The sequence below is a fragment of the Phodopus roborovskii genome, unplaced genomic scaffold (genome assembly GCF_943737965.1).
Source record: "Phodopus roborovskii unplaced genomic scaffold, PHOROB, whole genome shotgun sequence".
NCBI classification, from domain to species: domain Eukaryota; kingdom Metazoa; phylum Chordata; class Mammalia; order Rodentia; family Cricetidae; genus Phodopus; species Phodopus roborovskii.
In genome coordinates, this window is record NW_026125543.1 from 999459 (window position 1) to 1013610 (window position 14152).

Sequence of the window (14152 nt, forward strand, 5' to 3'; positions counted from 1 at the left end):
TCTTTCACCTTTTGACTTTGGAAAGTTATATTTGAACAATTGTTGAACCACAAGTGTTTGTAAGAAACAAGACATTTGCATAACCATAGGTTGATGGATAGATGGATGGATGGATGGATGTTGATAGTAGATACACAGATTAAAATCAGTAGTAATGTGCCTCCCCAAACTATCATAATCAGACACGAAGGACTATTTTCAGTTGCTCACTGTTTTGAAAGGACAAATGGTCTAGTTTCATCTGTTTGTCCTCTGCTCTTGGAAACCTGGTAATGTAATATCATTGCAAATGGTCTCATGGATGGGGCATTTGGGTAAGAGCACATGGTGTGAGAGGAAACAGGCAGAGTGAAAAGGAGGCTGTCTTACTCTTTGACAATAGTCCTGATGCAAGGACTGAAGGGTTCCAGTAAAACATTAATCTCTTCAGAAGGCAGCATTTCCAATGAAGAATAGCTTCATTATAGGCTTTGTTTCTTACAAGTGACACTTGAGACTAAATTGTATCAGATTAGTCCATTAGGACCAAATCACAGCCAACCGAAGAACCAGGGTGTGAATCTTGATGCAATGAATAGTAGGAAACTCCACTAACATAAGGTTCCTTAATACTATTCTTCACCAGATACCCTGACACCCCATGTTCGGCACTTTTCAAACAACAATCAAGTACTTTCCAATTCTCCATTTTTGTTGTCTTATTTGGTTTGTTTGCTTGTTTTATTTCATTTTAAAGAAAGATATATATTCATGATTGTATGGAATATTCAGTAATTTTTATTTTATTCCGATCAGAATAACTAGAGGTTCATTTAATCATATTATGGGAGGTTCAGTCATATAAGTGACATGTTTAAGGACATTCCTGGGTAACAACTATAGTCCTTCTTCTTAAGCCATTTCACCTTTGATAAATTAATGGTGGCTTCCAGGTTAGAAGTATAATTGTTAAAATAATTTTTGTAAAGTATTTTTAAAAGACATGAGATTTTAATTGTTAAACTGTACCCCAATGAGAATGATGACCAGTGTATGTATGATGACAGGATTTCTCTCTCATATTTACATTTCCTATCCTATATATTGAAATATTTCAACGGGACCAAGATTGTTAGAGAAAACATCTTAGATGAAAAACAACATGATAACCCATAGTGTCTACACTCTCATAACTGATTTAAACCCCATCAATTGATATAGCAGGCTTTGTTGATTCCCTATGGGAGGCCTTACCCTTGCTGAGGAGTGGAAGGGAAGTGAGGAGAGCAGGTAGAAGGGATGGAGGGGGAACTCTGGTTGGTATGTAAAATGAATAAAACAAAGAAAATCAACATGGTGACTCTTGTCTACATTCTCATAGTTGATTCAACCCCATCACCGGTGGGTGGGCTTTGCATGGAATGGTTGTGGAGTAGGAAAGTTCTTTCAGAAGCAGCACTGACTTGTCCTCTTCGTATGTGTTCTGTACATATAATGTAAACTGTGTCTGTCTATTTGTCTAAGGCACAATCACACACACACACACACACACACACACACACACACACACACACACACACACACTCCAGGCAATCTTCCTGCCAGCATTCTACTAACAGTGATATTACTTACAAACCAATCAATGGAAAAATGAAGAGGAAAATAAAACTAGATGCCAAATCCTTAGTGGATTGTATATTTTTTCAATACACAATCCAATTTTAGTAAAATTATTGCAACCTCCAAATTGCTTCAATAAAGTATGTATGTACACATTCCCGATTTTGTTTATATCACTACTTTTTAATCAACAAGTGAGCTTATTTTAGAAAACAGTATGCTTGGTGACATGTCCATATGCTTGTCCTACAAAAAATTACATGATGTCCAATTGGTTTAAAGTATAAGTATTTTAAGGCACAAAATATTGAATTAACTCAAAATTATTACCTGATCTTAATAATTTAACCCAATTAAATTGCTTTTACAGAGTAAATGCTATTGATTAATTATTCAAATTTTCTTGTCTTGACTTTCCATCCACTGTGCGTACTCTAATTCTCAGTTGCTGTGAATTTATTTACCCTCTTTGCATTTGTGTTTCTATTGCAAACCCAGGAAACTATGACAAATTATGTGATTTCTAAGAACTAGAAGATGCTTTCATCATACAGAGACACATGTTTAATCTCTAAATCCAAAAGCTGCATTACTTAGCTTAGAAACTCTTCAAATAATGAGATTTAAGCATTTCAAGGCATAATCTCTTTGTGTGTGCATGCATGTATCCAGGTTTCTCCTGGTTTGGGTCCATGAATGTTCTCTAACAGTGATCTAATATTTTTGTTAGTGGCCTATGACCTTCTTCCCCTGCTGTCTGTAAAACAGGGTTTTTATTTGTCTGATCTTATTAGTTTATGACTAACCATTCCCCTCTGCTTCCCACATGACTTTGGCTGCTAATTACAAGTGTCCTTTTGTTCTGTTCAATTTATTAAGCACACTGGAACACTAGGAGAGAAGGAAAGAAATCTCCCTTGCCTCTAAAAGAGGAAAATAAAACAGAATTTTAAAATATCAAAATTCACAAAGATAATCAATTACCTACGTTTTCTTTGAATTAACTTTCTCACACTTGGCATGGTACATTCATTCTCTCTTTTGAGGATGCACTGACACTCTTGCCAGGAAGTAATTTTATTCTGGAGTTCATGGCTTATCCTCTCCCATAAATATGAAAAATTGTGTACTCTCTGTTATGTTAAATAAAAGGTTCACTTTTATGTTATTTTTATCACTTGTAAATATCAAGGATCTGATATTTTTCTATATATTTCACATGACTTTCCAAAAATTAAATTGTCTGTAAAGTATTTTTGCAAGAAATTTTGACAATACAATGACTTAGCTTATTTTATTGCTATAGCATGCATAATTTCTAATCAAGTCTCAACTCATGATTTTATGAGTGTAATATTTATTTTTAAAAATTACATGTATATATGTGTGTGCATATGAGTGATGGTGCCCCTGGAGGCCACATGTGTTAGTTTCCTGGAGCTGGATTTATATGTGGTTGTGAGATATTGGACATGGGTGCCTGAAACCATGTATTGATCCTCTGTGAGAGAACTAAGTACTGTTAAGTGCTGAGCTGTCTATCTCTTAAGGCCTTAGCACAGGGATTTTGGAATCTCCAAACTGTATAATTAAAATATGCCATATTCATGTCTGTAATTGTTTATACAGTCTATTAAAAAAATACCCTATCTCCAGGGCCAGGGTAAAAGCTGGACTGATGTTCTCTAAGATTGGCAAACTTGCAGAGAAGAAAGAGATGCTTCAAGAACATTGTTTTAGCTTTGATAAGCACAGCTAAATTTCAATGAAAGAGAAGAGAAAGCTAAAGGTAGTAGTATATTCTTTTAGCTTCAGGTACCCAGGAAACTAATGCAGTAGGTCAAATAGAGCACGTTTGAGATAAGTCTGCACTAAATTATGAGACTGTAGACTGTTTGAAAATATATTTTAAATGTTTTAAATTGAAATATAATTACATTTTTTCTTCCCCTTTCCTATCTCCAGCTCTTTCCACCTACTCTCCCTTAAACCCCTCAAATATGACACCTCTACTCTCAAGTTCATAGAGTTTTTGATTATGGTTGCTATAGAAACATACATATATGTGTTGCATAACACAGACTCATGCACCCACACACATAAACATATAATCTGCTGAATCTGATTTAGTTATTTGTATGTACATGGGTTTTCAAGACGTAGCATATATGATTGGACAGCCAAAAGGGGGGCTCATCCCTGGGAAAAGCTAATTCTTCTTCCAGCAGCCTTTAGTTACCTGTTTTGTTGTCTTATGAGTGGAACAAGGTGAAATGTTTCCCTTCCACGTCATCATGAAAGCGCCATTGGTGTTTCTGGCCTCCTTTATGCAGCATTTTGTAGAAGAGACATTCACAGTATTCTGACTCTTTCAGTCTTTCCAATCAGTGATAATGCCTGAGCCATAGCTGCAAGGGCTGTAATGCAGATGAATGTACTGGGACTGAGCTCCCTGTGAAATGTTGGTCTCTGTCTTCATTGTGTCTAGTGATTTTCTATGATGCTCTCCATTTGCTATAAAGAGATGCTCCCTTAGGAAGGAAGTGGTGGTAGATTCACTTCTCCATTCAAGGAACCTGGTGCACAAAGATCACAGAATAATTTAACACAAATCTTCCAGAAAAGGAAAAAATTTTCCTACACATCTCCATTATATATTGTTTGCTTGTGTCTGAGAGGTAACAGTCATCACTATGTTCACTATAGAATTTTGGAATGAGAAACAGAGAGGCTACACCATTTGATCAAGACCACAAAAGTATTGATGTAAAGCAGCTTAGTAAGTTCAGTCACATAACTCAGTAAACCCTGAGTAACATGGTCTTTTCCAGTCTACCTTGACAATGTATGAACACCAGCTCACAAGGGAATTCATGTATAACTGTTTAATAAAATCTAATTTTATTGAATAATGAAGCACTGTTTCTCTTAGATTTTGTTGTTGAGAGTTCCCTCATTTACGAATATTGTCATTGAATAGTATATTTCAGCTTTCACATGTCCAAATTATCTAAGTGTACACAAGGTTTGTGGAGATAGTTTCTTTCAATGGAAAAAGGCATGTCATTCCCTCTCAACAACATAAACTCATAGTCGTCTTATGAAGCTCAACAGTGAGACACCACACTCCATCAAAGTGTTGCTCATGCTATCACTGTGAAATATTTTAAACCAAATATCAAGATTCATGTCTTATCACATCACTTCTTGACTTAAGGATATAATCACATGTTAGTACATTATAGGATAGAAACTTACCATAATGGACTGATTATAAATCTTTTAGATTTCTGTTCATAAATAAAGATTTATAATCAAGAGTGTCTTTTTTCTTTTCTTTTATCCTCAGGATTTCATGAATAATTCAATTATGAAAAACATCATCTTTCAAAGATATGATAAGTGACTTCATGCAAGTAGGTCTGTGTATATACAAATATAACATGGATTATAAAGTATATAAATTAGCAAAACTTGCATTAATGAGTGTTAGAGCTTCTGAATATTTTGTTGAAATCTTATCCAAAAATATATATTGTTGGCTTTTAATCAATTTTATGTATGGAGAAACAAAATAAACACATTATTTGTATTTAAATTATAATCTATATAGTATATTTCATTCAAATGTACATTTTAGAAAGTTTTTAAAAAAAACCTTTAACTAATAATTTATTTTAAACTACTACTGAATTATTGGATATGTTGATTCACTGTGATGCCAATTTTAAAAGTATTTCAGATTGACAAGCTATGGGAAATGATACAATGAATAGAATATACCATTAAATTTCTTAGATTTAAGAGTTAAATCTGATCTGAAATATATTTAAGATATTCACAAAAATGTAATAAATTTCTTCACTATGAAGAATTTTAATGTACTGTCCAAAATCTCCATACATGTTAAAGATTTCCATGTACACCTTTAGCACATTCTAGTATGTAATATATTAATGTGTATATTCTTAGTTGTGATTTATTATCTGATTTCATGTATAAACTCCAACATGCATTCATTCAAATGCTTTGAGAAATTTTAAAACTATTATGAGAACTAATTTTCAAGGTAGTGTGGTGTGTTAATTATAATCATCAGTTTTTTGTCCCTCAGAACTCATTCAAATCTTTAATTCAAAGTGATAAAATTTTAGCTTAATTTCTGCATGTATAAAATCTAAACATTAGTATTATTTTCTTGATTTGTTCTAGTGAAAACTGAGTGTAAGTTAGTGATTTTGCAGTGATAGGGAATGATATTATATCTTTAGATGTAAAAACATTGTTGTTAATCTCTTTATCTGCATAATTCTAACTTATATTTTTAACTTTTTATTGATTCTTTGTGGATTTTACATCATGAATCCTAATCCCACAAATCTCCCCATCCCCTCCCTTCTGCCATATGTTCTTGCACCCTCCCCACAAAAAAAATTAAAAATTAAAAAACAATTTAAAAGTAAAACCAAAAACAAAACAAAACCAAAAAACTGGGTGAGTCACCCAGTATACACTTTGGTCCATACATTTTTACTTGTTAAATGTTCATTGCATTGAGTCATTGGTCTGGTTTAAGGTATCTGGCTTTTGATACACCCTCGATATTGGGCACTCAATGGGACTCCTCTTGGATATTCTATTGTTGCCTTGTGTCATGGAGATCCTGTAGCTTTGGATTTGTATGTTCATCCCCTTCCCATGCTCCAGCAGCTCGCAGATGAGGTGGATTACCTGATAGTCCTTGTTCTGTGCCTGGGTGGTTGCTGGGTCAGCCTGACAGCTTTCCCTCATTGTCACCACCCAGGCGAGCTCTCCAAAAATGCCTAGGTTGGCTCACTCATTGTACCGACAGCAAACAATGGGGCTAGTTCTCCTGCTGTCACACCCTCAGGTCCAGCTCACCCACACTATCTAGCTGATTCTCCTAACTACTGATAAATTTGAGAAAGGAGATCAATACCCTTGAACACATGTATCATTGTATTAAGAAGATTAACAGTTAGGAAATCAGTGAATAAACCCTAAGATGATGCTTAGCATTTATTCAGAAGTGAGTGGGAAAGAGCTTACTGTTTCTTCTTAGAAGAACAATAGAGGGTCACTAAGAAAAACTCCTTCTGGTCCAGCAGACAGAGAGCCTCTGTCCTGAGTGAATACCTAACATTCTTCCTGGGCCTGCTTCATCCAGCCAAGGAAACATCACCTGGAAGACAGGGTCACCTTAAGCCATGCTAAAGAGACAGGCAGAATAATTATTCCTCTAGGGAGATACTGTATTTTTCTTCCCATAATTCCTGATCCTTACCACAGAACCTACCGGCTACCATGCGTTTGCCATGAGCTTCATTTGGTCTTCGCTGTTCCCTGAGTTCAAATCTGGAGGTTTTGCTTTGCATCTGTCTCTTTTCAGTGCTGATCAGATGCTGTGTTTGATGTCTCTGATACACTGCTTTCCTTGCCTTCACTCTAAAGTCACCTCCGCCAGGTGACAAGTCTTCATACTGAAATTCAAACAACATGTGTTTTGTTTTGTTTGTCACCTCTATCTTTTACCCCCCCACCCCGGTTATAAGGGAAATATAATGAAAAGTATCACTGACAAGTTTACATTAACTTAAAGCATTCATATCTGGGAAATCCTGTAACTTAAATTTGGTAATGTTGATTGAACACAGAAAGAATAACTTGTTGTTTTACAGGACTCATATGAATCATGGTATAGGGAATTTTTTTTTCCTTGTTGACGATGAAAAAATGATGTCTTTCTCTTCCTAATTAATAATTTACTAGATATATTATTGTCTTGATTTGGAAAGAAATATATTGTATTTGCCAAATGAAGAGATTACTTTAAATGCCAATTAGTGGTTAGTGAATCTTTTCTCATTATTTTTATTTGAAAATTAAATGCCACTAATTCAGAACAGTACCAGCAAACTGACCTAATGATTCTCTGGATTTCCTCAGAGTCTATGTCACCCTTTTCAGTCCTGATTTTCTTGATCTGGATGTTTTCTCTCTGCCTTTTAGTTAGTTTGGATAAGGGTTTATATATTTCTGTTGATTTTCTCAAAGAACCAACTCTTTGTTTTATCATTTCTTTGTATTGTTCTATTTTATTATTTCAGCCCTCAGTTTATTTTCTGCTGTCTACATCTCTTAGATGTGTCTGCTTTTTGTTTTGTTTTGTTTTAGTTTTTTGGTTTTTTTTTTTTTGGAGGGGGGGTTCTAGAGCTTTCAGGTATGCTGTTAAATCACTAGTATGACATCTCTCCAAATTCTTCATGAAACCACTGAGTGCTATGAACTTTCCTCTTAGCAGTGCTGTCCTGTAAGTTTGAGTATGTTGTGCATTCATTTTCATTGACTTCTAGGAAGTCTTTAAATGTATTATTTCTTCCTTGACCCAGTGGTAATTCAGTAGAAAGTTGTTCAGTTTCTTTGAGTTTTTAGGCTTTCTGTTGTTGTTGAACCCAGGTTTAATTCATGGTGGTCTAGAAGATACAGGAGGTTATTACAATTTTTTTTGTATCTTTTGAGACTAGCTTTATGCCAGATATATAGTCAAATTGGAGAGAGTTCCATGCAGAATATATGGTCAATTGTGGAGGAAGTTCCATGTGGTGCTGAGAAGAAGGTATGTTATTTTGTGTTTGGAAGAAATGTTTTGTACATGTCTGTAAGGTTCATTTGCGTCTAACACCTGTTAGTTCCATTATTTCTCTGTTAAGTTTCTGTCTGGAAGATCTGTCCATTGGTGAAAGTAGGCTGTTAGAAGTCTCCCACTATTACAGTCTGGGTGTTGTCTTGTGTTGTCTTTGTTGGATATGTGTTTTTTCTTTTATTATGTTTCCTCTTTTGTCTTCTGGATGGAATGGCCAAGGGTTCTGGTGATTGGCAGGTCTTCAGGTCTAGTAGGGTTGGCTCAGCTGTGTCTATGGAGTCTGCTGGAGTTTCAGGTTGGGCTGGGGATGTGTGTGAGGTTGCTGTTAGGGTAGGCCATGGGAGGATGAGGTGTGTGAGGTTAGACAGTGGAGTGTGTCTTGGAAGACAAAATACAGTGGGTGGTGCAGGCAGGTCTCTCCCTGATAGACTGCTGCTGGGGACTGCACCAGAGCAATGGAGTTTCACTAAAATTAGGGGCAAGGCCCAGCTGCCTTGCTGGTGCTGAGATGGGAGAGGGGAGGACATGGGCTGTGCCCTGGGGCTTCGTGTCTGGAGGTTAGGGCAGACACTCAACTGTTCTTCCAATGTTGTGTGTTGTGATTGTGCCTATGGAGTCTGCTGGAATAGCAGGGGAGGGCTGGCCACGAGGAAGAGGAGGTGGATGGGGCTGGGAGGTATAGTGCACATCCTTAATTATCATGATGTATTTCAGTCAGCTCTCCAAGGAAAGAACAATACTTTCCTAATACTGGGTAGAAAATTTACTGAAAGTCTGACTGATACAGTTTGGTCTCAAGTCAATTCTCCAGTGCTTTCAAAAGTGCTGATAGGATGTGGCTGGGAGGGAGACTGTTAGGGAGTTTTTCACAGGAACTTCCCAACCCATCTCAGACTCGGGCAAAGTGTAATGCATTTTATCACCCAGATCTCTAATCAAATTATTTCTCGACATATACCATACACTAAAATGTTAATTTATATCTACCTTCTCTACAGGACAGAACTTGTGAAATTCAACCAATACTTCATCATCATGGGTAATATTTGATGCTGTGGAGCCATCATATCCATGATTTAAATATAGTCTGCAGAAGGTACTCAATCTTCTGACTTGTGTGAATGGCCTAATATCTATCTGGTAGCTGTGTAAGTAATATTTAAGCATCAGCTCCCATTTGTCTTTTTTAAAATCTATTTTTTGATTTTCAAACTAATTTATTTATCATTCATAGGTTTTTTTCATTGAAATGTTTACATATAGGGCTATTTTATTTTTCCCTTTGAGCCATTACTTAAGTTGTGCTATTACTGTTGCTTTTATTTGTGTGGTTCAAAGCATCTGATGGTTATGGTTTAGTTTGAAATTTCTAAATATGAATACGCCTTATCTTGACTTTGTTTCCTCGATGGGGAAATTAAACCTCCACTGTGAAAAACAAAGGAGAGAGTAAACTATTTTTGCAATAATTAAATTCCACTTACTAATATGATATAATATGGTTTCCATCATTTTGTTTTATTGAAAAGTCATACAATATATTCAGATCATGTTTCCCTTCCCTTCTCCTCCAGATCTTCCTCATCTCAACACCCATCTTACTTCACAGCATTTTCTTCTCTCTCTTCAGAAAACAGTCAAATAAAGAAAAAACATAATATTTAAAAAGTTTTAAAAAAAGACAAGAAGTACACACATACACAATCCAGGCAAACACAAAATTAGAAACCATAATATACAAGTAAAAGAACATTAATATTAAAACATTTCCAAAGAAAAAATGAGACAAAAAAAGATAAAAAAATTGCCTTGGGCTCCTTATATTTTAGTCATATACTGCTGAGCATGGCACCCACTATTAACTGTAGATTATACCTAGTTGAGACTCCTTTGGAGAAAACTGACTTTTCCTTTGCAAGCAGTAATCAATTATAGATAGTTTCTTGGTTAGGGATAGGAGATTGTGACCAGTTTGCACTCTCATCACTGGGACCCTGTATGGATTGAACATTTCGGGTCCTGTGCATGTTTCCACAGAATCTGAGAGTGTGTTAATTCTGTTGTGTCTGAGAACTGTGTACTGTTTTCTCTGTGTCAACCATCCCTGGCTCTAGATTGTATCAAAGGCCTTTCTAGTATCTTCACATGGTTTTGTCTTTCAGTTTGTTTATATGGTAGATACATTTCCTGATTTAGAAATATTGAACTATCTCTGTATCTCTGGGATGAAGTCTAATTGATCATTATGGATTAACTTTTTGATGTACTCTTGGATTCAGTTTGCAACTACTTTAATCATTGTTCATAAAGGAAATTGGTCTGAAATTTTCTTTCTTAGGATGTATGTGGTTTAACTATCTGAACAATTTTGCCTTGTAACAGAATTAGGCAGTGTTCCATTGGTTTATATTTTATGGTATATGAAGAATATGGTGCTTGGTGTTAATTCTTGAAGTACCAGTAGAATTCAGGACTTAACCATTTGGCTCTAGGTTTGTTTGCTTGACTGGAAAACTTTTAATTAGTGCAATAAGACAGAATTGCCTGGAGAAAGAGAGGGATGAAGGAGTTCGGGGTATTCTGAGTCTGAACCAAGAGTCTTAGTCTCTAGTGAATAAAGTAGAGGTGGGAGGAGAGGTATAAGCACATTGCTGAGTGGCCGGCTTGACACTGAAGAGATCTTTTGTTCTTGTGGCTCAGGATACAGGTTAGACCAATCATTGGCAGCAACTCCCACAAGCTCTGAGCCACCTTGGCCCCATCACATCTTGCAGGTAGGACAGATTGTGGGTTGTGGGTTTTGTGTCCCAACCCCATGACTGGGAGCCTAGTCCGGCTACTGAAGATGGCTGGTTCAGGCTCCATACCCTCCATTACTAGTCCTTGCTAGTGTCAACCTCTTAGGTTCTAGGAAGTTTCCACTGCAGTAGGTTTCCACCTCACCCCTAAATGCCCACCTATCCCAGTCAATATATCCTTGTGTTCTCTCCTCCCATTCTCCCTCCCCTGCTTGATCCCTCCTGTTCCCATTTCCACGAACTCTCAAGGCACACACAAAACTCTGTGCCACTGGTGCAGTCATATCATGCAACAGTTCCACTGGAGAGATCTTAATTGAATAAGCAAGGAGAGTGGGAAGCTCCTGAGTCCCAGCTGGGTGTGGCCACCAGCAGAACCAGGTAGAGGGCTTTTCTAAGAATAGAGGGGAATGGGTTAGCAGGAAGGGCTCAGAGTTTCCACAGGAAGGAAAAACTGAAACCCTGAGGAGTGTCCAGAGTGTCATGCTTTTTCCGTATCTGTCATCTAATTATTTCTTGACACACACCGCACAGCAAAATCTTAATTTGTATCTTCCTTCTCTACATGAAAGAACCAGGAAAAGGAAGGATAGTGAAATTCATCATACATTTCATCATGACGGGTGGGCGATATTTGATGTTGTGAAAGCCACCACAGTGCAAGTGCCAGTGACTGAAATGCAGTCTGCAGAAGACATTCAATCTTTTGGCTTAAGGGAATAACTAACTTCTAAGTGCTTGCCTAGCTAAGTAATATTCAAGTGTCAGCTCCCATTTACCCTTTTTTAAAAATCTATTTTCTGATTTTCAAAAGGTGATTTATTGAGTATTAAGAGGTTTAATCAAAAATAAAAAATAAAAAAAAATAAAAAAAAAGAGGTTTAATCGTTGAGATGTTTACATATAGGGCTAAGGGAAAGAAATTTACACTTGTCTAAAATTTTCACACATTTGTTTAAAAGTTTACTATATTTCTATCATAGTTGAGTTTTTGTTTGTTTGTTTCTTCCCCCAAGTACCTGTCTGTAGCAGGACATCCCTGTACTCATACTCAACTATTAAAGTTTTAAATGTGGTTTTTACCTTAAAGGAAAGATAATCTAAGACCAAACATATTGCCAAGTCTAAATTGAGTACAATCTGCAATGATGGTCCTTACCTATGACTAAGCCTTGAATCAGGAATGTGTGCAACTCAATGTGTAAAGAAAGACAACCCATAAGGGGTTGGAAAAATTAAGTTCATGTGTTCCTTGCCTCTGTTACAATCTAATAAGCACAAAGCTTTGGGATAAAGGGGGCATTTTCTATTTCTGAACATGGGGGATCACTATCTACCGCAATTATCAGCACTTCCCTACAATACTTCATTTTAAACTTACTCAAATATTTGTTGAATTACAAGAATATTTAACTCACCAACATATCCTCTATCAGGGGCATCCAGTGGTGGTGCTGCAAATTCCTACAAAGCAAAGAAATATATTCCAGTGGAAAACAAGCCACTCAAAGACTATCGAGACATTCTAGCAATGAGTTACAGAGGCTGTGCCAAAGACCACTTCAGCCAGTTACCCTGTGTTTAGCATCTACAGTGCTTGGGGATCATGGCAGGACCCTAAGGATACAGGCACTGCCCTTCCCAGCAGTTCACAGGGGAGTTAAAGAAGGGCAGTGCAATCAGATTTCTGTTCATCAAGATGATGGGCCTCTGCCCTACCTCTGTGCACTTGTTCACGAGCCAAAAATCTGAGTTTGATACTAGCACACTTAACATGGCTAGACTTAGACTAGTAGTGGTCAGAAGTGTGTAACTAGCAGTAACTAGCCCAGCTCAGCTGCAGACCCACACTTCCTAGGCTCAGAGACTTGGGGCACATTATCTGACCTCAGAAGTCTCTCTGCTGTCACAAGGACAGATGACCAGTACCTGCCTACTCCTAGGGGCTTTTCCCAAAACCCAATGAGATAGTGCCTGGCAGGAGAAACCTGGCAAGGAGTAGGTGTCCCAATAGTTATCACTTCAGCTTGACCATAGTCCTAAAGGAGGAGAGTCCCTCAGAGTAAAGTCAGAAAGCACAAGCTTTGTCAACAGACTGAGCTTCATGGGCTGAGCAGGGCTGGAGACTGGTAATTCTGAAAAGTGCCTAATAAGGTGCTCCAACTGCAGGTGGCCAGCAGATAGCTACTGTCCTTTGTGACTAACAAGTAAAAACTACTGATGGCTAAAAGGTGTCACAGTAGCAGACTACTTTCAAAAATGATATTGCCAAAATCTGAAAAGTATGAGGTGCTGAGTGAGATTCAGTTGCAGGGGGCGGGGATTACAATTCTAAATTGTGACCCCACATTAATTACAACCTCATCAGCACGAAACTAATTTGGAGCTCTGCCATCAACAGACATACAGTGAACTTACTGCTTTAATTCCACAAATGACTGTGGTGTTCCCCAGCTTCACTACAGCAGAACCGTCAGCGGTACTGATTGAACCTGGAAAGGTAAACATGGCATGTCTTCAAAATCTAAAAAAAAAAAAAAAAGAAAAAGAAAAAAAACCACAAGTTTCCTACAAAGCAATTTAAATGTTTTGGTTTGTATTATATGGTTGTCTGGCTAGACCCTCCAGTTGCCTCTGGAATTTTTGACATGTTCAGGTCAGTAACTTGAAAATGGTATTACTACTTGATATCTTAATTTCTTTTCTTCCCTCTAATCTGAGCTACAAAGTGGGTGTAATGATAAAATCTCTTAGCATCATCAAATGTCTTAGGCATAGTAGAACTGGTTAAAAAAAAAAAAAGGTGGCACAGGGGATGAGGGCCTGTCAGTGGTGGTGGTCGGGGTTTCCCACCAGCTAAAATGTATTTTCACCTATGTTGACAGTTGTGGTTCTGAATTCACCAAGTTCTCTTCCATCAGGACAACAGTTTTCTTTCTAAATGTTTATAAGGAAAGATTACATATGTATTTCACTTATGCAGGGGAATATACATTAAGCCCCATCGATTTAAATGAATTGAAAAACTATACCTTGAAGCATGACATTTTTATCAAAAGCCCTAACATACAAAATAACATTTACTCACCAG